Source organism: Canis aureus, chromosome 35 (assembly GCF_053574225.1).
Source record: "Canis aureus isolate CA01 chromosome 35, VMU_Caureus_v.1.0, whole genome shotgun sequence".
Classification (NCBI taxonomy): Eukaryota; Metazoa; Chordata; class Mammalia; order Carnivora; family Canidae; genus Canis; species Canis aureus.
The window spans coordinates 20,576,367-20,603,774 of NC_135645.1; the positions used below are offsets into that span (position 1 = coordinate 20,576,367).

The 27,408-nt window shown below is 35.5% G+C and overlaps 1 long non-coding RNA gene across 1 annotated transcript; it reads left to right on the plus strand.

Annotated features, from left to right (window-relative positions):
- On the plus strand, positions 1-26,785 carry LOC144305255 (uncharacterized). Its single transcript, XR_013372315.1, has 6 exons — positions 1-119; positions 5,905-6,061; positions 8,742-8,907; positions 10,950-11,077; positions 24,738-24,931; positions 25,026-26,785. It is a non-coding gene; the product is annotated as an uncharacterized LOC144305255 (long non-coding RNA).
- Positions 26,786-27,408: the final 623 nt, after the last annotated feature.

Below are 27,408 nucleotides of genomic sequence, written 5' to 3' on the forward strand. Positions count from 1 at the left end.
AGCTTAGGAACCTGAGTGCTTTCCGTGACACGAGTTCTTAAACACGCTTTTTCTTTTTATTAAGCAACCCGTTGTAGACATTTTTGACAGTAAAGACAACTGCTACTTTGCTTAAAGAGGTAAATGGTCTCTGAAAAATTTTGAATGGTTTCCATGTATTTTGGTAAAATAATTTGAAAAAAATGTATTATGTTCTGGGAGTTTTATGCATTATCATTTAAAAGAAAATATGTATCAATTAGTAGGATAGTTAAAATTGTAATGTGCCCTTAGTAAGATACATTTATTGTGGGTAAATGAATGTCTCAAATTAATGATTTACTTTGGGATTTGCAGTGAGGTCGTTGTTGATGTTTCTGTGGGTATATGGACTTTTCTAAAGATTTTGTAGTTTGAATATAATTTTATCTATCTATCTAGATATATATGTGTGTATATATAAGTATGTGTACTTATATATACTTCTTTGTAATAAAATATATAGAGATTCTATTTTTAAGACAAAGTGGGTTTTATAAAACATTTTAAGGCAAGATTTGCTTTGTGAAAAGCATAAAAGAAATTTAGTCTATAATGACAAGGATTTTGGGATAGATGACTACTTTTTAAAAAATTAACAAGTATTATACATTCTTCTGCACATTGATTTCTTGGTCTGTAAAATGGGGCTTGACAAAGAGGGCTGGAGAGGGAGCTGAATAATATTACCTGAGCTATTGTCTATTTTTACAGGATTGTAAATTTCTGAGGGACAGTTTAAACTGAGCATGAATTCATGCTTTTTCATAGTTCTCTAGGTTTACAAATTGGTTATCTGACAGCTTCTTGCTCTCATGAAATACATATTTTCCTTCCCAAATGGATAGGCAGAGAACTTTTTTTATACAATTGTTCTTGCTAGAAAATAAATTTTAAACCATCGCCTATATAATATTCTAACAATTGGTAAATTTATAAATAAGTGAAATTGAGAGGAACAAGTTAATGATAAACAAGATCTTTTTTTAAACAACTTATTGTTGCCATTTTTACTATATTGCTAGAGAGGTAAAGCACTTTATAAAGTGTTGTATTTTCTTTTTGTCTCCATTTCTTTTTGTAAAATGATTTGATAAAATGTATTATATTCCTGGATGGGGGCGGGGGGAGTATATTGCTCAAAGAAAACCTATGTGTATAGATGCAGCAATTAAAAATCTTTAAGTATCATAAAAGGAAGATAAGACAAAAGAAGCCAAAATTAATAGAATCAACTTAGGAAATTAAAACTTCAGTTTAAAGAAATCACATATTCCAAGGACTGGTTTCGCTGGTTTTCTAATTGGTTAATCAATCATACCCAACACAGAATCCAAAGATCCAGGGTGGAAACGATTCCTTATATGCTTCCCATGTTTCTGTGCTTCAATAAAAGGAACAGGAGAGAATTCAAAAAGATAGATCTGAAAATGGGGGGGGGAAATACAATGAATGAGAAAAGAAAAGATGAAGCTGAGATATTATGGGAGAAGCGATAATATGCTTTTACACAGATATTCAATATTTATAATTTAGTAAAATATTAATTTGAAAATATTTAACATTCAGAGAAGATTGCTCATTTATATACATTTATAATAATGGTAAAAACCCCTTTACTAAATATTTATCAACGTGTGGAAATGTATTTGACAAAAGGAATTATATAAAAACTGACTCAGCCATCTGACATGACATAATAGGGGACTAAAAACATGGTTAAAAAATACTGCAGACAATGAGTGATTATAAGTTAAGCACAGGAGTGACAGGGAAATCAGTTACTAGAATTAAATACTTAAGATACATTGTTGGTCAAAATCATACAGCGTTTTGAATAGGAACGTGAACTGTAGAGTCAGATGCTTGCATTTCAAATACAGGCCTCATCACTTATAAGCTGTTTAATATCGCACAGCTCTCTGTAGCTTACTTCCTTGTTTGAAAAATGAACATAATAATAATAGAAATCAGATTAAAAGGATTTTAGGAGGATAAAAGTGTATTATGTGTGATTGTAGACATGTATGTGGTTGTATATGAATATGTAATTGCATGATTATGCTATTGTGTGTGTGCATAATTGCATAGGTCATTATGAGAAGCGTCTGCATATGTGTATGGGATTGTGGACTGTATGTAATTGTGTATGTGTGTGTATGTGTATGTGAAAGTGTGCATGTGGTTATAGGTACACGCATATATAAATATACATATGTGGCTGCAAAGATGTATGTGATTGTGTATCTATATACATACAATCAATATGTGTGTGTTTTGAGTATTTGAAACTCCAGATAATGGACACATAGTGGGTCCTCCATGGAAGTAAATTACAGTCATAAATGGTAATTGCATTGAAAAGGACAGAAGAGAAAAAAAAAAAAAGGACAGAGAAAAGGAAGAACAAGGGACAGTTTGGGAACATTTTAACTCTAGAACAATTCGAATGAAATTAGCATCCTTTTGTTTACATTCAAAAGAACAAGGATGAGTTAGGAAGATTAATGGTCAGAGATTAATTTAATCACTACTAAAAAGGGGGCAAAGGGGTTCAAGATAACACTATAGAAGGAGGTGAATGTTAGTCTCAGATATAAGTAGTTCAAGAATCTACGAATAAGAAACTTATGAGACTTTACTACAAATGTCCTTGATTTGTTTCTAAGTCCTTTACATGGACTTTCCTGATATATTTTTTTTAAGATTTTATTTATTTATTCATGAGAAACACAGAGAGAGGCAGAGACATAGACAGAGAGAGAAGAAGTCTCCCTGAGGGAAGCCTGATGTGGGATTTGGTCCCAGCACTTCAGTATCACAACCTGAGCCCAAGGCAGATGCCCACCACTCGTGCCCCATTTTCTGATATAGTATTAAAGTTATAAGTTTTCTCCATTCTGTTAATATTTCAATGGGTCCATATACTCATGTTCTGAGAATATTTAGGTTGTAGAGACCTAGGGGGGAAGTTTCTGGAATTTTTCATTTAGTGCTTAAGAATTTTATTTTTTGTCCCCCCCCCATATTATGTTAACAAGTGGCTTATTTTAGGAGCAAAATTATGTGAATTCATTCTGCTGGCTTCTGAGCTTTAGAGTTAACCCTGGACAGTATTTATTAAATGTTTGCGCAAGAAGAATTCGTGCCACTAGGAGAAGGGTAAATATACAAGTTAAATATACCAAAGGTGATGCATGGTTGGTAACTACCTTTACTTCCTCTGTTTGCTGCTAACTTTGCATATTAAATATTATCTAGATTCTAGATGCAGAAGCATGTTCTGTCAACATGTAAAAATTCACCCTATTATTCTTTTATGACACAAATTTCTCTCATCCTGTTCTAATGCAAGTTACAGGATAAATCCTCTCTTCCATAGAAAACCTATAGAAGAGTTCAGATGAATTCAATTGGCTTGTTTACAACGACAACCACTAAGAAAGAAATTATGGCAATGATCAAACCTGTTTACTTCATTTTTAAATTTCTAAAACATGTTAAATACATTGATCAATTAGCTTATTTATTAGTCTGTCATCGGTAGTATTATTCTCTTAATCTTTCAGTTGAAAGCAAAGATTTCTAATTATTTAAACATTTTTTTCTTTTGAAGAACACAGTCTTTCTAAAAGATATCTGAGCTCCACATCATTTTCATAAAATATGGCAAATAGTAGGCATTCATATTTTCCTGTTACAGCTAGATAACAGGAATCAACTCAAGGTAGAAAGACTTGCTCCAGGTTATGTGGTAAATCAGTTGGAGAACTGATGGTTTGGATTGGCAAATTCAATGACCATCTGAGTTAAAATGATATTTTGTTTGAGAAGATCCGTGAGAGAAGAGTTCATTTGGATATATTTAGTATAGCTTGTATCAAGTTTTACTTTTACATTCCTTTACAAATTTACCCAAACATGGAACAGTATTGCCAGGAGATATCAGAACTATGTAGTCACTTTTATCAGATTTTTTTCCATTTTTAATGTCCATATTCTCAGGAAAGCATGTTCCTTAGGATTCATGAGAGATGCCGGAATAAAAGTCAAATTCTTTTTTAAAAAAAGATTTTATTTATTTATGAGAGCGAGAAAGTGAGACAGAAAACATGAGTATGAGGAGAGGAGTGGAGGGTGAGAGACCAGCAAACTTGCACTGAGCATGGAGCCCGACATGGGGCTCAACCTCAGGACCCTGAGGTCATGACCTGAGCCAAAACCAACAGTCAGACCCTTAGCCAACTGGACTACAAGGAACCTCAATCAAAGTCAAATTCTAATTTATTAATCTGAAAGGCACCAGGGTGTGCCTTCTGAAACATTTAGGAAGATAGATTTGCTTCTTCCATTTTAGACAAAGTCACCTTCTAACTACCCTAACAGTTGAGAAGTCTTGTCTTTAGTCTTTGTCTAAAAGTCTTCCTTATGTTGCTTGACTTAATCTATCTAGAAAGTTGGAAGTTGAGGCTGATGTGTATAAAACGAATCAAGGAAAATTCAGTCCATGAATCACTTATTGCCATTGTCTGTCATAGTAATTTCTTTAGAATCTCATCTTTAATGTCAAGGAGTATTAATTGACCATTGAATATCAGACTCCAGAGGTATAAAGAGCATGAGAAGCAGGACTTCCCTTGAGTGAGTTTATGATTCATTTAAAGAATGAGAAGATACACTTAAAAATATAGTTCACACAATGAGCTAGGTTGTGCTAAGTACTAAATAAGTGGTAGAGTCAATGAGGGTCATTGGAATTTAGTAGTGAGAGGTTAAAATAAATTGAAGTAATTGGGGGTGGGGTGGGGTTCATTAAAATGGTAAAAATAAGCTGGTCTTCAAAGAAAAAGTATCACCTAGACAAAAATTGGTAAATAGATTTTTAACTGGAGTAGGAGTTCCAGTGAATAGATAGTGGCTTTCTAGACCAATGTTAAACATTGTAAGACTAATTCAATCCATACACAAAACTATCACCTTTATTGATAGGAATATTGGAATGTAGAATGTATGTCTTATTTGAGGCTATCATATGACTTCCTATGACTTTTCTCTTAAAAATTAAGCCTTGAAACTAGCCTATGAAAAGGTGTGAGTAGATGAAACAAATCCTTTTCTAGCAAATTTCTTGGAGAATCTTAGGATACTTCACAACCTGTTGAGGTAGGATAGAGAAACCCAGGAGAGCAAGAGTAGAAAAGGACATGTTAACAATAGAAAAGGAGTGTATTCCCCTTATAGGCTGGTGAATTCTGGAGGTAGAGTGAGAGTCAACATGTGCCATGCCTGAGCGATGTCTTTTGATTCAACCTCACCAAGTAATTCCTCTCTTACAAAAAGGAACAAATAAGGGGTTTGAAGAAAATGAACAGTTTCTCCCCTATTATCCTCAAGAGAAGATTATATATATAGATATATATATATATATATAGATATAGATATATATATATATGGAAATCCTCAAGGGTATATATATAAATGGAAATGTTCCAGAGCTTCTTATACTATTTTATCAGCCCAGGTAAGTATACAGAGAGAGAGCAATGTTTCGTTGTGTCCGCCATGGGGGTGGGTTAAAGGATCAGTGGCAAACTGCTTCATATTTTCTGTCCCTAAAGATGACCATGAGGATATTCTAATTGAGGAAAATGATAAGAAAGAGACAGATAGGCATGGAGGCAGGGGCAGGTCATTCAACCCAGATAGAATAGTAACTATTTTGCCTTGGTGATGAGGTTAGTACTGGGGGATGCTGAAGGGTATTTAAATAGTAAGATTTTCAGTTTTGTTTTGCTTTTACAATTTTATGTCCTCTCACAAAGTATTCACAACCTTTCTTATTCTGTGTTCTTATCTCATTCTCCTGGATCTTTACATTATGTCAAGCACCAGCAATTGGATGGAGGAAGAAGAAACTGTTTTTATCACTCTCTTTTTATTCTGCTGAACAAGTTTGTTCTAGATGTTTCAGAGAATTTGCTCTGCATAGCAGTTTTCATTTGTGTGGTGGTCAAGTATCCAGAGGATTTTTAAATGTAGAAAGGTAAGTGTGAGAAGAGGGGCAAATGAGGTCTGAAAGCTCACACCAACATTATTTTAATAATTCTCTTCATTTTTTTAGGTTCTCTGAATACTCTTTTGTATTTTGATGATTTATTAGAACATAATCATTTTAAGGACATCGGTAGAACTTCTGGTTCATGATAGGCTCTTAGTTATGCATCGAGATATTTTCTTGGGTCAGTTTATTTTATTTATTTATTTATTTATTTATTTATTTATTTATATAAGTTTTTTTTTTTTTAATTTATTCATTCAGAGAGAGAGAGAGAGACTGAAAGGCAGAGACACAGGCAGAGGGAGAAGCGGGCTCCATGCAGGGAGCCTGACGCGGGACTCGATCCTAGGTCTCCAGGATCAGACCCGGGCTGCAGGCGGCGCTAAACAGCTGCGCCACCGGGGGTGCCCTTGGGTCAGTTTATTATCTGGGTCAGTTTATCCATGATTGTACCTAAGAGGATGTAAATATATGCAATTCCAGACAGTTTTGGAATAGTGGACAATGGGAGGGTAATGACTGCTATCCTGTCATATTTGTACAAGTTGATGCTACTATATTATCATCATTTGGCTTCAAATTTTGACAATACTGAACAATTTGGGGACTGTAAACAAATCATTAAACCTTTGTAAGCAAAAAAATACAAATAAAAATAAAAAAAAATAAACCTTTGTAAGCCTTAATCTACTCACCTGTGCATTAGGGATAACACTTTCTGCCTTGCCTACCTTACAGACTTTTATGAGGATAAGATGTAGCAAGGGAAAATTAGTAAGTGCTTTACAAATTTACATAATTTTTATAACATCTCTGAGACAATTAAAGAGTGGAACTATAAAATCATTCATAACCTAATCGCTAATTTAAAAATGCCTTTTCCTGTAGGAACTTTATTAAACTCCATTCTGTATTCATCTCAAAACCATCCAAACATCCCACACTGGTTAGATGATAATGTGGATACACCATTGTCTGTGATCTTGGCTAATGGAGAATGTTAAAAAGAAAAAAAATAGCAAGCTTATGGGGCCAATTGTCCTTAACTTAGTATTAACATATGCAGAAGTATTACAAAATTGGAATTTGTTTTTGGTAGTTTACATATATTTTTTTTAACTACAGAAATTCTTTTTTTAACTACAAAAATGCATTTTATGAGCATTAATCTTTGTATGAAGTCTATACCTGTTATATATCATTTGATAGCCTGAGAGAACACGATATATTAAGAAGTTCGATATTAGTGTAGAAGTGAAAAATATAGCTAATTTGTGTGTTTCATAGCATACTTGCCACTATTCATATTGGTAATAAGTGTCAGAGTATCAACTCTGGGCTGTTTTCAACCATGAGCTGTGTATTCTTTTAATGGCTGGCTTTTGCTCACACCTTTACTTTCAGTAGATATTGTTTAATATTGATATGCCAAAAACCATAACAGAATCATCATTCTTAGTAAAGCTTGAAAATATATTCCTAGGAAAATACTGGCTCTTACCTAAAGTATACTTTGGATACTGAAACACTGACTTGGGAACAGATTGATAATTGGCATTGTGTTGCCCTCACAAGGAATTATTTTGGAACGAAATGAGATAATGTTGATTGTGCTGTATAAACACAGCAGTCTTCTAAAATCTCAGTTTTATTTTGTATTAAAATATTTGCCAGTATCTTGACTAAAATAAATATATTTTAAAAAGTGTTAGTAGTTGATCAGTATACTAATGTCAAGCATGACTGTTTCAAACACATATGCTTGGCCTATGTCATTGTAAAATGCTATGATATAAAAGTTAAAAAAAAAGGCCACAACTGTGAAGCCGCATATATATACACTCTGGTTTTTTGCCTCATTTAAAAATTACGACTTTTGGTACTTCAGAAATGGATGTGGTTCTCAGACCCCCTTGTTTATCTCTAACAAGAGATAGATGGAACAAGGTTTTATGTTCTTCTAAACCCCATTTCCTATTAATTCTGATGCCTTTACTTTCCAGGTCCGTTTGCGACCCAACCGATATTGTAAATGGAAGTGACTAATTTTTTACTTTTCTTGCTCTTTTCTAAAGACCAGTGCCCAGATGACCTTCACACCTTTCCTTGCTAGCTAGAGATTAGAGGAGCAAATGGAACACACCAATGAATATGTGACACGGGGTTCAATTTAGTACAGTCTTATTGTTTGCAAAAGCCATATTTCTGGTAAGAGCTGCTAGGGTCACTACTACAGAGAACCAGCTCTTTGCTGTATCCTGAAGGCAGAATGTCAAGACTTAAAAGATGTAGCCATGGCAAAAAGAATGAAACACTAGGAAAGATCCTGCATCCTTCAGAGGTCACTGTAATCCTGGATTCAACTCTGCCTTCCATATCACCGTATTGTTAGTATTCATAAAAGTAGTAAACGTTCTCAAGTTGATGCACTTGATTAGTTGGATTTCTGCTATAATTTTGGTCAAACTCATAGAGAGCAAAAGTGAACCCATATTTTTTGATAAAAAAAAGTTAAAAGTGAGAATCTAATTTTTGTAGCAGATAAGAAAACCAAGATCAGAATCATCCAGTCTATAAAGTCATTATAAATTTTTCTTTAATCCAGGTATATGCAAATACTACTATAAAAGTAAATACAATAATTTTCTCATGATTTTTCTTCTAGGCAGAATTTTCACTCATTCTGAGAATCTATTTACAGAGAAACTGGTGCAAAAAAAATAATGATAATATCCAAATAACCAAAAGATTACCATTGCGAAGATTAATTAATGATATTCTCTTTTCATTTAAATACTGTTGCATATTGGCAGCATTCTTTACAAGGCCAGGTTAGTTCTCAAGAAACTATAATGCATTTTACATTTCATTTGTCAAATGTTTGATTTTTCCCTTGGAAATATTTTCCTATAACTCAATTTTTGTCATTCAACAATAATATTTAATCTACTATATATAAAATCACAGAATATTTGCTGCAGTCTGATCATTGTCTTTGTTAATATTATTACTAGAGCTTGTAAAATCTACCTGCAGTCTACATGAAACCCTACATATTAAATCTACTGAAAAATGGATTACTTGACTTTTAGTGTCAATTTGCTTAATAAGTAATTTCAAAGATATCACATTTTAATTCTGGGTAACAAGTTTCTAAGACTGCTCAGGTTAGGTTTTATTTCAAAAGCCAAATAATTAAGTTGACCCACACAAATCCACATGAATCTACAGCCGACTGAAACATCTTTGGACTCTTAAGAATACAAAAGAGGATATTTGCAACATCACCAGCACAGAAATATCTGAGCCTGGTTAGTCTCAAACAAATTAAGAATGCCGTTCACTCACTGTGATATCAAGAGTCTATGATGTCATTTCAGAGCTATGTAGATAGAAGCAAGACAAGGGGGGGGGGGGTGGCGGAGAGAAAGAGCTGATTCATGCTTAAAAAAAAAAAAAAGAAAGAAAGAAAGAAAGAAAATCCTAAATAATAAGGCAATGGCTCCAAAGCAGTGACCAGGAAATTACTTTCTGAGTAAGATGCTCCAGGGCAAAAGTCTTTCTTTAACAAATATTGTTTAAGGCAGTGAAATCTGTTTGCCATCATTTCTTTCCTCCCAGGTGATTAAATGCAGAAGAAAAACAGTCATTTGATAGCCACAGAAGCTATTTACTGAAAGTATATTCAATCACCATAAACATTATTTTTACAGCAAGACTAGCAAAAGATACTATGGGGGATCTCATAAAACATTTTTAAAAAGAAAAAAAAAATGTTACTACCATATATTTTTAGGAGGGCTTCAGAGTGATCTGTATGCAGCTGTTTCCTCCAAGTACTGCCTGACATTGCAAGCTCTGGATTTGGAGCCAGATGGCATAAAATTCAGTTCCCAAATGGGAGAGATTTCATAGGCTAAAGAATAGGTTCAGGGCTTGTTTTGTTTTGTGACTAAGGATAATTCCTGATTATTCTCTCTATATTTCTCATCTATAAAATGAGATAACCTGTTGTAATATAAACACTAAATAATTATGAAGAATTTTATTGCCTACATATTTTATTTATTTATTTGAAAGAGAGGGATAGAGGGAGAGAGGAAGAGAAGGAGAGGATGAGCAGGAGAAGGGGCAGAGGGAGAAGGAGAAGCAGGCTGAGCAGGGAGCCCGATGTGGGGCTTAGTCCCAGGACCCCCAGTATCATAACCTGAGCCGAAGGCAGACACTTAACTGACTCAAGCACCCAGATGCCCTTGCCTACACATGTTAAGGACAGAAAGCAAAACAGAAAAAACTTCATGATATGATCCCCAAATTGAAATTTTCTGTTTTTCCTTTCTCATCCTTTTGACATCACTAACTCTGTTTGACATAACTGATTGCATAGGAAAAGACTATCACGTTCAATTTTCTGCAATTTGTAAGTGGAAGCTGCAAGGTTTAGTTTGAAAGAGAAAGGACAGACCCAAACTTTCAAGATGCAGACTGGCTCATCCGGAAGTGTGAAGTGCTACAAAAGGTGGTGGCCAATGCATGTGATGGGAGGAAACAGCTAATGTGATCCCTGGTGATCCCTGGTGATTAAGGGCTTCCATCATGTGGAGCTGGGATCCCTCTCTAGGCTGACTGAAGAGACTGCAGAGTCCCCTAATGCTGGCTGTATGCTCCGCACATTGTCCTTTGGTTGTGATGTATCTCTTTTTGTTTTAGTCCTCTCTTCCTGGGAAGGTATGAACCTTCCTTTCACATCTCCCGTCTTTTCCCGGTCCCAGGGGAGGTGTCAACTCTTTAAACCTTTCTCTTAATGATGTAGCCTTCTGAAGCACAAAGGTAGAAAGGGACTCAAGACTTTTTTCTTTTTTTTTTTTGTCAGTCCTATTATACCATCTCCTTGAGGCAATAAGAAGAAAATTGCCTAAATCATTTTTTCTCGACATTGGCTGCTCAAAGACCATCTGTGGAAACTTTTGAAAATACCAGTGTGTGAGCCCCACCCCAGAGGTACGTTGCAGGCAAGAGTATTTTTTAATTTTTTTTTAAAGCACTCTAGTGTAGCCTGGTTTGAGAACATCTAGTTTGGTATTTGAAGGGGAGAAAAGGCAAAGACGAGAAAGAAGTAAAGAAAGGATGGTGAGAACTATTAATAGTTTAAGAAGTATTCTGTTTATAGTAGCTTTAAACTATAAACTATGTTTATATGGTTGTTTGAAAAGACCAAGCATGCCTTCAGAAGGAAGTTTGTCTCTACTCAAGGTACTCAAAACTCTATGTTACAGGCTTGAGAGGTGTTTTAAGGGTATTTTGAGTACTGGTGGCATGGCTGGAATGTATTTGACATCTATAAATATAACTCTATAGTGCTGGATTCCACAATTCTGGAACGTTAAAACACACAATATTATCTTAGTAATTTCAGTTTTTGCATGGTTAGTAGACATTGTTCAAAAGAATCCAATGTAGCATTTGTTTGTAAAGACAGAATAAAATCAATGATACGTACTTTTTTAAAAAAGGGAAAAAGGACAGTTTTGCTTACCCTCCATCAGAGGCTCATTACACTGTGACTTGTTATGGAAGCCTGGCCCTTGGAAATTTTTCCAAAATACTCAAACCGTATGCATAGTCTGATATAGATTTTCCCAACCCACGTGATATTTTCCCAAGCCTTATACATTGGCCTGATGTTTTTCTTCTATGATGTGTTGGAGTTTTTCTTCCTTTTTTACAGTTTCAATTTCCTCATTATTTGGATGACATTTAAATTTGTCCCAGTCCCTTTATCCTCTTAAATACTGGGTTTTTTCTTTTTTCTCATTCTCAACTGATTGCTGAATCATTCCAAAGGGAATGTATTCATGATGCCATATGAGGGTAGTCATCTCTGATTCTTTTTCATACAGACAGCTTAAGAAAGTATGTATTTAATTTTAATGGTTCTTATTTCTTACTTTTGATGATGTTGTCAATGAAAACAATGTGAGAGGCAGATCACAATCCCCCATCCAAAGAAACCCCCCAAAACCCAAAAAACTCAGGATGATACGATATTCTGACTTTATCAAACGAGCCCTAGGATATTCCTCAGTTGTATTTCAAAATATTTATGATAGAAGTGTGTTTTAAATATTCTTTCAGTATACTTAAGACTGATTATATTAATCTACAAATAAGCCTAATTAAGTAATAGAATTCATGTATTTAGAAAGAGCATTAAGTAACAATTTCTTTTACTAAGTATAACAAATACCCTATATAATTTTAGTAATATGTTTTTCTTTTGAGAATGTGCTGAGCTTCTGGAAAATAATTGGTAATGGCCATGATGCTTTACTGGCTGAATTTAATATAGAGAGAAATACATTTGAGAAAGAATATTGAATGTGATCTCTAGGGTACTGAGCTGATAGCATTTTTTTCCTGAAATATTTAAATTATTTTTATATAGAATATCATCCCCCTCTTTCTTTGCTCCCAAAGGCTAACTACTGCTATATGGGGAAAAATATTTAGATTAGTTTCCAGGATTTTATTTATACCCAAATAATGTAATTAAAACAATTTAGCATAGACTATATACAATTATATTGAAGTGTGTATGTGTATAATAGTAATGATGATAATAATAAAGATAAAACTAATATTAGGATCTTGATATTGTAGAATTCTTAAATGTAAGCTATATTTTTTGAAGAGCAAACCACTTTACAAAAGCATACTTGTATAAATGAAAAGTTAAGATGGGTTTATTTTTATAAATAAATAGGCTTTTCATGTTTTGTCTTTAAAACACCATAATATATTTCCAGAACTATTATGACCAGAGGCTATTTTGAAGTTATCCTGTGCACATAGCTAGTGTGCAAGGCTAGGCTGGTATGCCTGCTATTTTGTTCTTTGTAGGAAGACTTTTTTCAGAGGGTTGAATTATTATTTTTTTTAATTTGATAAGTGTTCACCTGCACAATGAGAGTGTAGTCTTTACTACCCTCTCTGGAATGTTTTTCCAAAAAGCTTGGTCCCCTAGCTTTCACAATTGTGAAATATCCTATGAATGTTTGATTTTTGTTTTCATCACAGAAGTGATGAGGATTTGGCATTCCAAGGAACTGGCAATAATTTGAAATGACTTCAACAGCTTGGACCAGTTTTCTTCCTCTGTTTGCTTGAATGGATATATATTCCTCTGGATTGTCCTTGAGCATTCTCTTTCCCTGTGGTTTTGCTGGAATATTTCCCAGATCACATGGTCAGGGTCTTTAACTTATGTCTCAGTTCTGCTACAAGGAGAAACTCTTGTGTTCTCTGTAAACATTTGGAAAGTTAAGTGGAAATATCCCCAGGACAGTTTCAGGAGAGGAAGTATGAGATATTTTCACTTCCTCAAGGAAATAATAATAATAATATTAAGATATAGAAAATATTTTAGTGCCAGAGACCATAGAAACTGAGCCATATTAAAGATTGACCATAGTTTGCTTATTGGAGAACTCTTGTGTAGTGGAAGTGCAGATGTGTGCTTCCTTTAACTAGTTATAGCTTGACCCCTGTGAGTAGAGCATTGTCTCTGAAAGAATTTTGAAGGCCCCTGAAGGAGTCCTGTGCAGACCTCAGAAAGTTGTACTGAGGGAAACTAGAGTAAGAAAAAAATATAAATTAAGAAAAAGAGTAAATTTTTTTTTAAAGATTTTATTTAGTTATTTGAGAGAGCATGAGAACAAGAGAGATCACAGAGGGAGAGGAAGAGGGGGAAGCAGACTCACCGCTGAGCAGGGAGTCTGATGTAGGACTCGATCCCAGGACCCTGAGATCATGACCTGAGTGGAAGGCAAACTGTTAATGGACTGAGCCACCCAGGGCCCTGAAAAAGAAAACTCTTGACATCTGTTTCCAAAGCATAAGAATTACATACAAGAATAGACATTATTGGTAGTAATCAAGAATTATTTCAGCAGCAAGAAAGCCTGTTACGTGTTCAATTTGTTCAAGAAAAGGCACTTATCCTAAAAACATATGTTTTTGAGATAATTCCTATACTCATTCTGGGAGGGAATCAATCTAGTTCTTTATGTGAAGATGAGGAAGCATAAAACCATCATGATTAGGTCATTTTGTTCAAGTCTGGAGGAGTCATTGCTTAAGCTTCCTGTTCCTACAAGCTGGCTGAGACTATTTCAGAAGCCAATTCCCAAAACCTCCCAAAGATTTTCCCAGTAAACTTAACAAATTGTACTCTCCATTTAAAAAAAAAAAAATACATATGTTAGCAAATGCAGAGTCTTTGATAAGTGAATATCTAAGGATTAAGCTGACTCGCACTGGAATTCTTTTTTTACTAAGGGAACTTATCCACAAGAGTTTTTGTTCCTTCTTCTTTTACTTCCTTTTTTGAGATTTCTCTAAGAATCTCAGTGGTGCCCTCAACATGACAGACTCAAAAATGACATATACTATGACCACTGTCTCACTGAAATGGAGTGAAATAGTTTTCCGCAAGTTTTAAGCTTTGCTTTTTGTTTCTTCCAATCAGAATTCAGTCTTTCTGAAAATGATGTCTATGTTAGTTTCCAAGGACTGCTATAGCAAAGTACCACAAAATGGACTGCTGAAGCAACAGAAATTTATTCTCTTATAGTCCTGGAAGCTAGAAGCTTGAAATTAAGATGCAGGCCAAGTTAATTCCTTATGAGGACCATGAAGGAGAATTTGTTCCCTGCCTCTGTCCTAATCTTGTGACCTCAGAGGGGTTTCTCAGTTTGTAGCTGACATGTTCTCTACATCTTCTCATCATACTTCCTCTATGTGTGTCTGTCTCGGGACCACAAGTTCCCCTTTTCATGCTTATAAAAGGTCATATGGGACTCAGGCCCACCCTATGACCTCATTCTAACTTGATCATCTATAAAAACTCTATTGCTAATAAGGTCACACTCAGAAATACTGAGGGTGAAGCCTTCAGTACTGTTGGGGGTGGACACAATTCACCCCATAGCAATATCACTAAATAGGATTAATGAAAACATCATCTTACATTCTGATGTTTGAACATGTCATTTGATTGTTTCCATCAGAATTTACTCAAGACCCAACTAACAACAAAAACATCTCTGATTTTAATATAGAGGCTGTCGGGATCCCTGGGTGGCGCAGCGGTTTAGCGCCTGCCTTTGGCCCGGGGCGCGATCCTGGAGACTCGGGATCGAGTCCCACGTCGGGCTCCCGGTGCATGGAGCCTGCTTCCCCCTCTGCCTGTGTCTCTGCCTCTCTCTCTCATTCTGTGTGACTATCATAAATAAAAAAAAAAAAAAAAAAAAGGTTAATATAGAGGCTGTCTTTCCTATTTTTCTGTTCTTAAAATTGAACTTCTTAAAAAAACTGCTTTGTGTTTTTTTTTAAGGTTTTTTATTTATTTATTCATGAAAGGCAGAGAGAGAGAGAGAGAGAAGTAGAGACACAGGCAGAGGGAGAAGCAGGCTCCATGCCGGGAGCCCGATGCGGGACTCGATCCCGGGACCCCAGGATCACGCCCTGGGCCAAAGGCAAGCTCTAAACCGCTGAGCCACCCAGGGATCCCTGCTTTGTGTTTGTGGTCTTCATTTCCACACCCCACATTCACTACACTCTGGTATGCTTTCACGTTATAGTGCACTGATGAAATTGCTCCTTATCAAGTTAATGATGATCTCTATTTTGCTAAATCCTTTTGAGATTTTTTTCTGGCCTTCATTTATTTGTCTTTTCAGATCATCATTGAAAGTTACCATCTCCAATGGGTCTTGAATATCCCTGTATATTCTTCCTTTCTATGCCAAGAAAGCAAGTCCCTGACTACTCTTGGGACATTTTTCAGGGTTGTGTTTCCAGCAAACAACCCTAAGGAATAAGGTAACATTTTCTTCCAGAAAAAGAGCATGTTTGCTTCTATCTAGCTATGAAAGTGGTTAATCTTCCAAGCTTAGTGTTGCTTTTCTGTAATACAAGCCACTGCCTGTACTGGCATCCATCATGGGCACTTCAAATCATTCCATGACACTCAGAGCACATGGGAAACCAGTATGACCATCATGCTGCTCCCATGACTACTCTTTTTGCTATGAATAGTAAAGTCCTTTTGTCTCTAACCCAGGAGTCGAGTGTGTTCTGCTGGTATTCATGAGCCAATAACAGTTAAGCGCTTATTAGCTTGCTTATAGGGAAAACTCTCAGACCTTTCACAGTGTTTGATAGTCGTTTGATATTATTTGACATTCTCTAGCCATTCCTATCAGGTTTCCTTTGGAAGAAGTTCCTTTCTACTGGGTCATCAAATGTCGGAGTTTCTTAAAAGTCATAAATAGGCCTTTTTCTTGTAGTATCTTGTTAGGAAATTTTTAACACATTGCCAACTCTGGTTACCTTGGTGATGCCCAGATTTATTTCTCTAGCCCAGAGCTCTTCTCTGGTATATCAGTATATCCAACTACTGACTTGACATATCACTTGGATAGTTCAAAGATACCACAATTCATGATGTACATGGCCAGATTCATAGTCTTTCTTTTTAAACCTGGTCCCCTTTTACCATTCCTTCTCACAGTGGATGACATGGCCATTAATCCACTTGCTCAGGCCATTTTCTTCTTCCTATCCCTGACTTTTCTTATCTAATCTGTCACGAAGACCAATTACCTTTATTATCTCAATATCCATGGGATCTGTTTATCTCTTCATTGTTATGTCATTCTGTTCTTAGCTACCATTATCTCTAAAGTGGACCTCTTAATGTGCCCCCTCTACATTCATTCTGTTCTTCCTCCAATCTGTTCTCCAACTGAAGCCAGAGTGAATGATCACTTTAGAACTCACATTGAATCATGTCATCCCTCTTCTTAGAGCCTGCTTAAAACTTTCATTGCACTTAAAGTAAATATCATCCATTGACTCCTATTCATTCTTTGATCACAGCCCACGTAAAGCTGTCAGTGACTTCTTATTTGGATTTGGATCTTTTATTACATGCTGAGATATAATGCTGCTCCCTTTCTTCAGAGCACTTTTGCGGATGGTCATTATATATCCCTAGTCGACTATTTAATTAATGTCTGTGTTTCTTCTCAGCAAGTAGGCTCCATGAGAGTAAGAACCTGTTTGAGTTAGCTTACATTGTATCTCTAGCAAGTAGTATAGTGTTTGTCCTCAGATTGGCACTCAGCTATTTGAGAATGAACAAAAAAGAATGAACACTTTGGATAAGCTACTATACATTTTTCTTTATTATAAAATGTTGGTTGTGATTTAGCTGGCAATTCATACCAACAGATGTTTTAAAATTATACATCAAGTCATTTTAGCCTTTACTTAGAATTCCTCATGACTTCCTATCACAATTAAAATGAATCCAAATTCCTTTGCCACAAAGCCCTACATGATTTAGCTCCCTGCTAATCCAGGACCTTTCTTGCAGCACTCTTTCTCTCAGCCAATACAATAAAGCCACACTGGATGCTCCTCCCTCATTTCCACCCAGGAGCTCATGGGCCAACTGTCCCCTTAATCTTTGCCTCTTGGACGCCTTTTGTCCCTTGAGCTCTCAGCTTAAATAGTGCCTAGGGTTCCCTGTCCCTCCATCTTAACCAGTGATTCAGTCATTCTCTCCTCAGTGCTTTTCACAATTTGGCATTTTTCCCATTTGTCTATTTACAGCCCATGTTCTTTCACTCTAACACACATACACGTATGTGCACAAGCACATATGCCTCATCCTGCTAGAAAATTCCTTTCACGTAGACTTTCTCATTCTCTGACATATCCCCAGGACTTATAAGAGTGCGAGATACATTGTAGTCACTCAACAAATATTTTTTAAATAAATAAACACACATTCTCAAAGTTAAGGGTTAGGAAATTTCCAGCAATGCTTTTGGTTTAGGATGTTAAAACCACTTCTTACATTACCAAATGTGAGAGTGATTCTGATTTCTAATGTGGCTCAAAATAATTTTTTTATAACTTGAAGTTTATCTTTAAGTCAATAAGGAATCAGAATGAATATGATTTCTCTGTTTTCTTCGTCACTGGATTACTTTGAGAACAAGATGCCTATTTCATCTAGCAAAGTAAAATTGGGCAAAGATTTTAAGTACAGTGAGAGAATCTTCTGATATTTAATTTGGGGTTAGTGTAAACACAGGGGAGCCAAATTGTCCCTTAACAATCCTCTGATCTTGAAGCATACCTACCTTCTGTACTTTCAATGTTTGTATTTGAAAACAACAGGCTGTTGTTTCAACCACAAGCATTATAACACAGTCAACCACAAGCATTATAACACAGTCAAAAGTAGAACTTGGTTATTTCAACCTGTTTACCTTTATGTTGGGTATTAGTAATTTTTCCCCATTTTTTCTCATTCTTTAAAGGTACTAACTTAAAAAGAGCAAGCTAGCTCATCTACTTTTCCTTTGAATTGCATTGACTTCACAACTATGAATTAAAGCTTGAAATCTATAAGACTCCTAAGCAGAAAGTAAGGACATGTTTAGAAAGAAGTTAGAAAAAATTTTAGCATTTATTTGATATAGAGGAAGAAAATATCCTTCCGATGCAGCTTAGCACTCCTTTTATTTTTTACTAGCTTCCATAAGGTAAAATAAAGTATAAATTCTCCTACACTGTTGACAACCTTTCTGAGATGTTTTGGTCTTTCAGAGTTAGCCTTAGGCAAAATTTTGAAATATTTGGAATTATCTTTGTGAATCTTGTATTAGAGCTTCCCTTTATTTTGACATTGCCAATCCGTTGCATCTAAAGGTCTAACATTTTAGCTCCTCATTTTTATCTTTTCTTGGCAGTGTGCCGTATGCTGTGTCTTTCTCTTCCTTTTCTCTCGCCCCCCCACCCCCATCAGTGGCCTTGTTTAAACTGATTAACAAATTAAAACTAGTTAGGAAGAGCTAATTTTTAATGCATTGCCTTTCAGAAAATGTATTTTTCTTTAAACTAGGGGCTAGGGGCTATCTCTTCACTCAAAAATAAGACTTTAATGACCTTCCTGTTTAAGGCTTTACAGGTTTTGAGGGGTGGTTGTTGTTGTGTTATTTGTTGTTGTTGTGTTTGGTATTTTGGTAATCAAGTAAGAACAGAGCAATTCAGTTTGAACTAACAAAGACATTAAGAACTGTAAGTCCAACAATCACATAATTTTGTGGAAAGGAAGACTATGATTTGGCTAATATATTAAGTAAAGCTCTGATAAATTTTGAAACACACAGCCTCTAAAAGGGTATAAGACATATGATGACACATAATCAAGTTTGTCACTTAAGACATGTGAAGTGTAATCCAATACCTGGTACCTAGGCTGTCAGGGCGATAAAACCCTTTCTGGAATATCAATGAGCCAAAAAGACAACAAACATGGCCAGTACCAATTGCAGGATTCAATTGTGAAGGGTGGCTGTGAACAGTGCTCGTGGGTTGTTGTCAGAGCATAGTTTCATGTTTCTCAATTTAGATGCCTTTTTAGGAGCCAGAATCTACATTGTGTTTATTCTAAAATACTTGGTATCTGGTACTTTGTAAAAAGAGCGCCCTTTGGAGAATCTGATCCCCCAGAGGGTAGAAGTAGAGTCTCTTGCTTAAAATCCCAGATCCAAGATTCTTTACTGAAAATTAAAATGTTCATTATTTCCTATCCCTCCTCTTTAATTTTCAACTACAATTCAAGCATAAGTGGGCATGAAATGATTATATGGCAAAATTTCCATCAGTCAATAAACAGCCTAGACAAATTAAACAAGATAATATTTGTTTAGTGAGGCACATTCTGTTTGTCAATAGTAAGTGCTTTATAAGTAGCAGCAATTACCTGAAATGTAGTATTATTATTAATAATATGATCTTCTGCAGCTGTGGGTTGGGCAGCAAGGTACTATTCTGATTTTTAGAGATAGTTAGCAACTTATCTTTTCAAAATAAGGAATGGTTTTCTATTCAGCACTCCATCTAGAAGATATGTTTTTCACCTAAAGCCGTGAACTCAGTAAGATGAAGACTTATAGGAGATAAATAGCAGAACCACTTTGCTTTGGAGAAAAGTATGAAGGTTGGAAGTGAGTGGTCTGGTTCGAAACAGTACAGATTGAGTTAGTAAGTGGTGTTTAGTGGAGACTGGCTAACATATATGTACTTAGCACTTAATACACGCTAACATATATGTACTTAGCACTTAATACACACATATGAATATAGAAACAATTCTAGAAAAAAAGAAACAATTGTAAATATGTAGGAAATAGAATACATAGATATATATGAATCCATTTAATATATTGCTATATCTCCATGTTTCTAGTCTTTATAATGACTCCCTATGATGACTATTTTCCTCAATTTATAGATAGAAAATTTGGCCTGAAGAACTTTCAGTGAGTTTTAAATCTCTAGATAGCTCTATGTTATTGTAAGGTTTTCTGGCTCCAAAGTTCGAGTCATGGACCATGTTAAGAAAGAAATCAGATGATAATGATGGACTAGGTGGTCAAGGATGGGTGCAAAGACGTGGTGTAGCAGTTTGGGTACTAGACATTCCTGGGTTTGACTATAGCTCCATTAGGTGGGATATCTTGGTCAGGATAATTATCGTAAGCTTGGGTTTCTTTATTTTTGATATGGGGCCAGTGATACTTCTTAACAGACAGTTTTGAGGATTTCTTAATAAAGAGTAGTAGGCTTGTTTGGCACATAAGAAGCTTAGAAGTAGCCACTCTGTCTTAATAACAATGAAAAGGTAAAGGAACTAAAAATCAAAAACTCTTCTTATATCCACAAGGGAGGTGAGGTCATAGGACAAGCCACTGCCTCCAAAATTGGAGAAACTAACAGGTGAAGATAGAAAATCAGAACTTACCAGAGCAGAAACCCACAAGTAGAAGCATCAGTGAGAATCAGTGTTGGTGTAGGAAAATCTGAACTATAACTGATGAATTGCTGGGGGGTAGTGTGGATAAGTCTGAGAGTTACAAAGTCCAGGGGACTGAGTCATGGGGCAGTGGGTAGAGGGGCACATTTTTGTGAGTTTTACCTCCAGGAGCTTCTGGCAGGAGAAATTTTGAAATATGCTAGAGCTTTCTATTCTTCTTCATAAGCTCTGCCCTCAAGAGAACCTATTTAACCAAAGTCTAGTTTGTTGAGGCTTTATCAGGGCCTAACTGACCCAGAAAAATACACCTGCACCTAACTGTAACCATTCTGTCCCACCTAAGGAAGGGAAAATAACCTAAGAAGCACTCATGAGGTTTACAGTTCAGTGGCACAGGTTCACTAGAAGACTGAGACCTAATTAGAGGACTGCAGAATGCTTCCTTCTTTCACATCTCAACACCAATTATTAAAGGCCCACTTAAAAAAAATAAAAAAAAAACAAAAAAATATAATAAAGGCCCACTTATAGCAGTCCCTTTTATCAGGAGATCAGAGTTGGTTATAAAGAAAACATCACAAGGCATTCAAAAGGCAAACAAAACAAAAACACAGTTTGATGAGACAAGAACAAATATCAGAACTAAACTTGGATATGGCTGGGATGTTGGTATTATCAGACTGGGCATTTAAAACAACTTTGATTATTAATATGCTAAGGGCTCTAGTGGACAAAGTAGACAACATGCAAGAACAGATGGATGATATAATCACAGAGATGGAAATCCTAAGAAAGAACCAAAAAGAAATGCTAGAGATCAGAAACAGTGTAATAGAAATGAAGAATACCATACCTTTCATGGGTTTTTAGTAGATTGGACACTGAGAAAAGGATTTCTGAGCTTGAAGACACCTCATTGGAAACCTCTAAAACTGAAAAGTGAACAGAAAACAGACTGGGGGAAAAAACCCAGACTATCTAAGAACAATGGAATAACTACCAAAAAAGTAATGTGTATAATGGGAATACCAGAAGAAGAAAGGGAGAAAGAGAAGAAATCTCTGAAACAATTAAAAATTTTCCCCAAAGTAATGCCAAGTAACAAACCACAGATCCAAGAAGCTCAGAGAATACCCTGAAGGATAAATGAGAAAAAAACATTACAACCAGCTATATCATATTTAAAATACAGCAAATCAAAGATAAAGAGTAGTAGGCATTCAATGATTAGAAGAAAGACTCCAAAAATTGTATGTAGCTTCGGTTTACTGATATAACTGTTACTTGGTAAATTGCATGTAGCTAATGCCATAATAAGCCTAATAATAAGAAATTGATTATTTTGTTCTATCTAATAATATAAGAAAAAAGGACTTCCCATTATTAGGGAGAGGTGTGGAAATTGATGGACTATGGACATTTGTAGCCATCTTTATATTACCTGGCACTTTTTTTTTATAGATTGTGGCCTGAATGGGTCGTATGCTTGGTTAGGTCGTATGCTTGGTTACTTTGCCAGATAATATGGAGCCAATGGCAATATTAGTGTCAGCACATAGATTACTCTTCACAGGGTATAAGGGAGAAATCATTCAAAATTGAATTTAAAAATATAACCTTTGTGTCCTTTGGTTTAAAATCAAATTGTGTGCAGATTATGGAGATTATTTTCTACATAATGAGATGTTAGCAAATAACACATACTTTTTCACATAACTGTCACCTTAACCCCTACCACCTAGAGACTATATTTCTTTCTTTGTATTAGAAAATACTTAGGGATTATTTGAGGTCATGAAAGGGCAAGAGGGTCTCAGTCTTTGTATTCTCTGTCACTGTCTTTCTCTCATCAGAACATTTCCCAGGATGAATTCTGAAAAGGTTCTTGTTTTCTGAGCCTCCTGCTGGCTCCATCTCCTTCTTGAGCTGTGTAGCAGGGATGCCCAGAACATGGTAGAACTTTACTTGCAGGACATAAAAATGTGGAAACGTCCTTGGGTTCTTCATCTTAGAGGAAATAGGTTTGAAATCTTGACAAAGGAAGAAAGCAGGAGATTTGACAGAAGAAAATAAACCCTTCCAGTTAGAATCTATGATGATTCCACAGCTAATCTTTTTATTCTTCCCTATTGACTCTAGAAATATCAGGAAAACTTTTGGATTTTCAGACCCTCATATTTTATTAATGGATATAAAATCTCAAGCTTTATCTTTCCAAGTCAATGTTTCCAGCTGTGGGAAAGCCGTATAAATTTTTAAATAATGCAAACTCTTTATTTCTTATTCGCGTTTTTTCAACCTGTAGATCCTGAAAATATATTTTATTTTATCAAAGGTATTAACAAAGGAAAATATTACAAAGAGCACTATAGGAGAGGTGCTGGATAATCCTGGTGCTGCATTCAGTTGCGTAATTTGGAGATCTATGCCATGGGTCAGGTATTGATTTCTCTCACATCCTGCATGGCATCAGAGAACATGCTAATATTTAATAAATCACATTAACATTGCATTGGAGTCATTTTGTGTGGGTGGAGGTGTGTACAGGTCTACTTCCTTGTATTTATATAAAGTCATTGCTAGAAATTTAGCTTTTCAGATTCAATCTTGCTCTGATGTCTGGGATCAGGTGAAGTCTAAGTTTTATATTTCCTCTCTTGAAAAGGAATATTTAGGAAATAAACACAGAATTTGGAGTTTGGATTCTTTCCATTTCAATAGGCAACATTTTATAAACAGATGATTATTCCTAGATTTAGGGGAAAAGAGATGCCAGATGGTGAGGGTAAAAAGCAATGTTCAAGCTGAAAATATTACAATAATGGAGAGAGAAATATAGAAAGAGCTATATAATAAAATGTTTTTCAATTATCTGTTTGATCTATTTCAAGCTTTTTCCAGAGTGCAACTTCTTAAAAAAATGAGTTATAACTTCAGACTCCTAAGAGGCCATCACAAACAAAATATGAGTAAAAAATACAGTAATATACACCTTGACAGATGCTTTCTGAATCAAGTTTTAGGGTTTCTAATTCCTATCTTTTTATGAAGAAGTCTATGCTGCAAATTCTCTAAAAATAGCTGATTGGCCTTGATTGAGGGCTTTATTTATGAACAAGTGTGATGAGTAAATAGTGTAAGTTCCTCTGAGTGGTGGAAGTAGGTTAGGACGGTGGCCAAGACTTCATTCTGCAAGTATTTATAAACATATTTTATGATCTGAGCCCTCATTTTAGTGATCTACTTTCAGAAGTGAGGACAGGGAACTCGGGGACAGGGTGCTATTGGTGGTGAGGGAAACAAATTTACTGAACTGCCTCTGACATAGAGTTTTGAAAAGTAAAAAGTCTCGGCCTCAGAGAGGACAGTTCAATCCAAAGTTAGTAAAACTTCCAGATTCTTCATTTGAAACTCGATTTTTGAAAATATTGAGTGATCTAGCCTATGCACATCCATGCCATGTCACCAAGTGTGTACTTCAGATGAACTCAGAATGTCTGGATGACATTAGTCTGCACTTTCTCTTTGAGTATGAAATCAAAAGAAATGATGACCCTAAGGAATAGCTGGCTTTCTAAATTTGGAAGAGCAGTTTGTGTGTGACTATTCTATTTCTGATTTTTAGGCATGTTATACTTATAAATCTTAGGATGAATGTTAATCAATTCTGTACTAGATTACCTTCAATGATTTCTACACTAACTGTCTTTACCTTTCTATGCATGTCCCTTTGCAATGTGACTTAACCACTTCTCCAATCAAAAGGTAGAGTCTATTTCCCTACCTCTGGAATCTGGACTCATCTATGACTACTTGCTTTGCTCAATTGGATGTGGTTAAAATAACATCTGATCCTGAGTCTCAACAGACCTCGTAGTTTCCACTTTGCCCTTTTGGAATGCTTCTACCATCATGTGATGTCTTGCCTACCATAAGATGAAGAGCCTCATGGAGCAGAGGTGAGTCATTGCAGCTAATGCATTTGAGAGGGACCAGCTGAGAGGTAGCAACAATTATCAAAAAACGTGATTGAGGCTATCATATGTCTTCCAGCTCCAGTTCAACCATCAGATGACTTCATCCACTTGAGTAACCCTGGAAAGGCTTAGCAGAATTGCCCCAATGAACACCTAGCCCAAGTTGCAGAATTGTGACCAGAAAAAAATGTTTGTTGTTTTAAAGCACATTTTGCGGTGGTTTGTTATGCAGCGACATTACATGATTGAAATACATTCCTAGCATTTAAATTATTGGATTTCATTTATGTTGTCCCTTAAGCAACAGTCTTACCTTGATTTTTACTTAAAATTACTTCAGTGCTAATGCATTAAGTAGCAATGTGTATTGAGTACTTTCTGCATGCAGTGTGTGATTACACACCTCCTACTTTCTTGAGCTTTACAAAAGGAAATAACCAGGAATGAGAAGCACTCCTTGATCTTAATGAATTACAGGTTCCTGTTTTGCCTTATTGCTTAACTTAATGTAGCAAAATAAAGCAGACAAAGCTTGAAAAGCAAACAAACAAAACAATAAAAGGAAATAACCAGAAGAGTTTTGTCCTTATACATTGATACAGTAAATCAACACTACAGATTAAGAACACTCTTTTAAGAGTCTATAGAATAATTTACATTTCACTCTGCCACATACATGGACATATTTACCAAGGACTTAACATTAGCAGGTTGTAAAGAAAAGCAAAAGAATATCAGAGGGGGAATTCTGAAGGATGAGTTTTGACATGAGTTCCTTTTCTGGAGAAAAGAAAGCTTGGTGTATAAATGAAATTCTGAATAATAAACAGTGTCAAGGAAAATTAGAACTTGTTCCCAGGAAGGCTAGGAAGCCTCAAAATAATTTTAAGTGTCTGTTAATAAGCTTTCAGCACTGTTACACATTATATTTTGTTGTGTTCGTTGATATTTGAACCATTGTTTCTACAGTAGGTGTTGCCAAAGTTGCCAAAATCCTAAACAAATATTCTTTGGGAACAGGGTCTCCTTCTAACTTAGAAAAATTTTTTCTTCTTTTTTAGTATGTCTCCCTCAATGTTTACCATAATCATTGAAGAAGCAGTTATGTATTTTAAATGGTTTTAAATTTTTCCCTTTATTTTTTGATTTTTTTCTCTCCTCTCTGCTTTCTCACCTTCTCTTCCTTTCCATCTATCATCTCAGTTTATTTGCTCTTTGTTCTGAAAGGTATTTGGAGAGTGGTAGGATACTGAAATTAATTGTATTGTTAGTAAATAGACGTCTCTTTAGAGAGCAACTTAGCATGTTAAATAAGTTAGTACAGGACAGGAGGGCAAGAAACAATAATTATTACCTGATATCAAAATCTAAAACACCTCCAAAGTAGTTATTCAAGGGTCATAGGGCTAGAATAAAGAGGTTATTTACAAAAGAAGAAATATAAATGGAGCCACACTAATTCACCCTGGCTTCCTCTGAAGCCACCTCTTACCCCTCTTGTCTTTTCTCCTAATTCAGGCCGATGCTGTGAACACTTAAATCAGAGAATTGATTCCAAAGTGGGAAATAAATGTTGGTCTTAATTGTGTCAGACATTAATATCTTGCATTGCAAATAATTGCTGTTTTTCTAAATGACTCTTATTGGGACACTTCAATTTGATACTTTGGCTCCTCTCTAGAAGCAATGTGTTGCTAGACCTCATTGCTAAGCAACACCACATAGTGAGAAAGCCGAATTCTAAGGTTTTAGCATTAGATTCAAAAAATGTTCTTGAGCTATAATTTAATATTAAATAACATATACGGGGAAGCCCTGGTGGCTCAGCGGTTTAAGCACTGCCTTCAGTCCAGGGTGTGATCCTGGAGACAGGGGATCGAGTCCCACATCGGGCTCCCTGCATGGAGCCTGCTTCTCCCTCTACCTGTGTCTCTGCCTCTCTCTCTCTGTGTCTCTCATGAATAAATAAAATAAAATAAATAAATAAATAAATAAATAAATAAATAAATAAATAAACATATACACCTATATGGTATCTTGATATGCATGAAGCCTGAACTTCGTTTGGATGACCTAGCAAGTTTTCTGATCAAAATGTGATTTCTTTCTAGTTACAAAAGACTTCAAAATACATAGCATATGTCATCTTTAAAAAGTTTAGTAAGAAATTTCATTATAAACAAATCTAGTATTTTATAGTTGTGCAAGGAATAGCTATATCCAGCTGACATTTTCATGAAGAGTGGCACTCTCAACAAACATTTATGAAATGAAAGTGTTGGGAGATAATTCTCCATAGGTCTCTCGTGTTTCTGCACGCTTGCAAGCAGAGACACTGACAGCCTTTTATGCAGGCTGTCTTTTTAAGGATACTTGCATAGAAAACAATTTTGGAAGGTAGAAATCATGTCTCCATCTCCAGTAAAAGCAGATTTGCTCACACCCTTGAAAGATAAAAA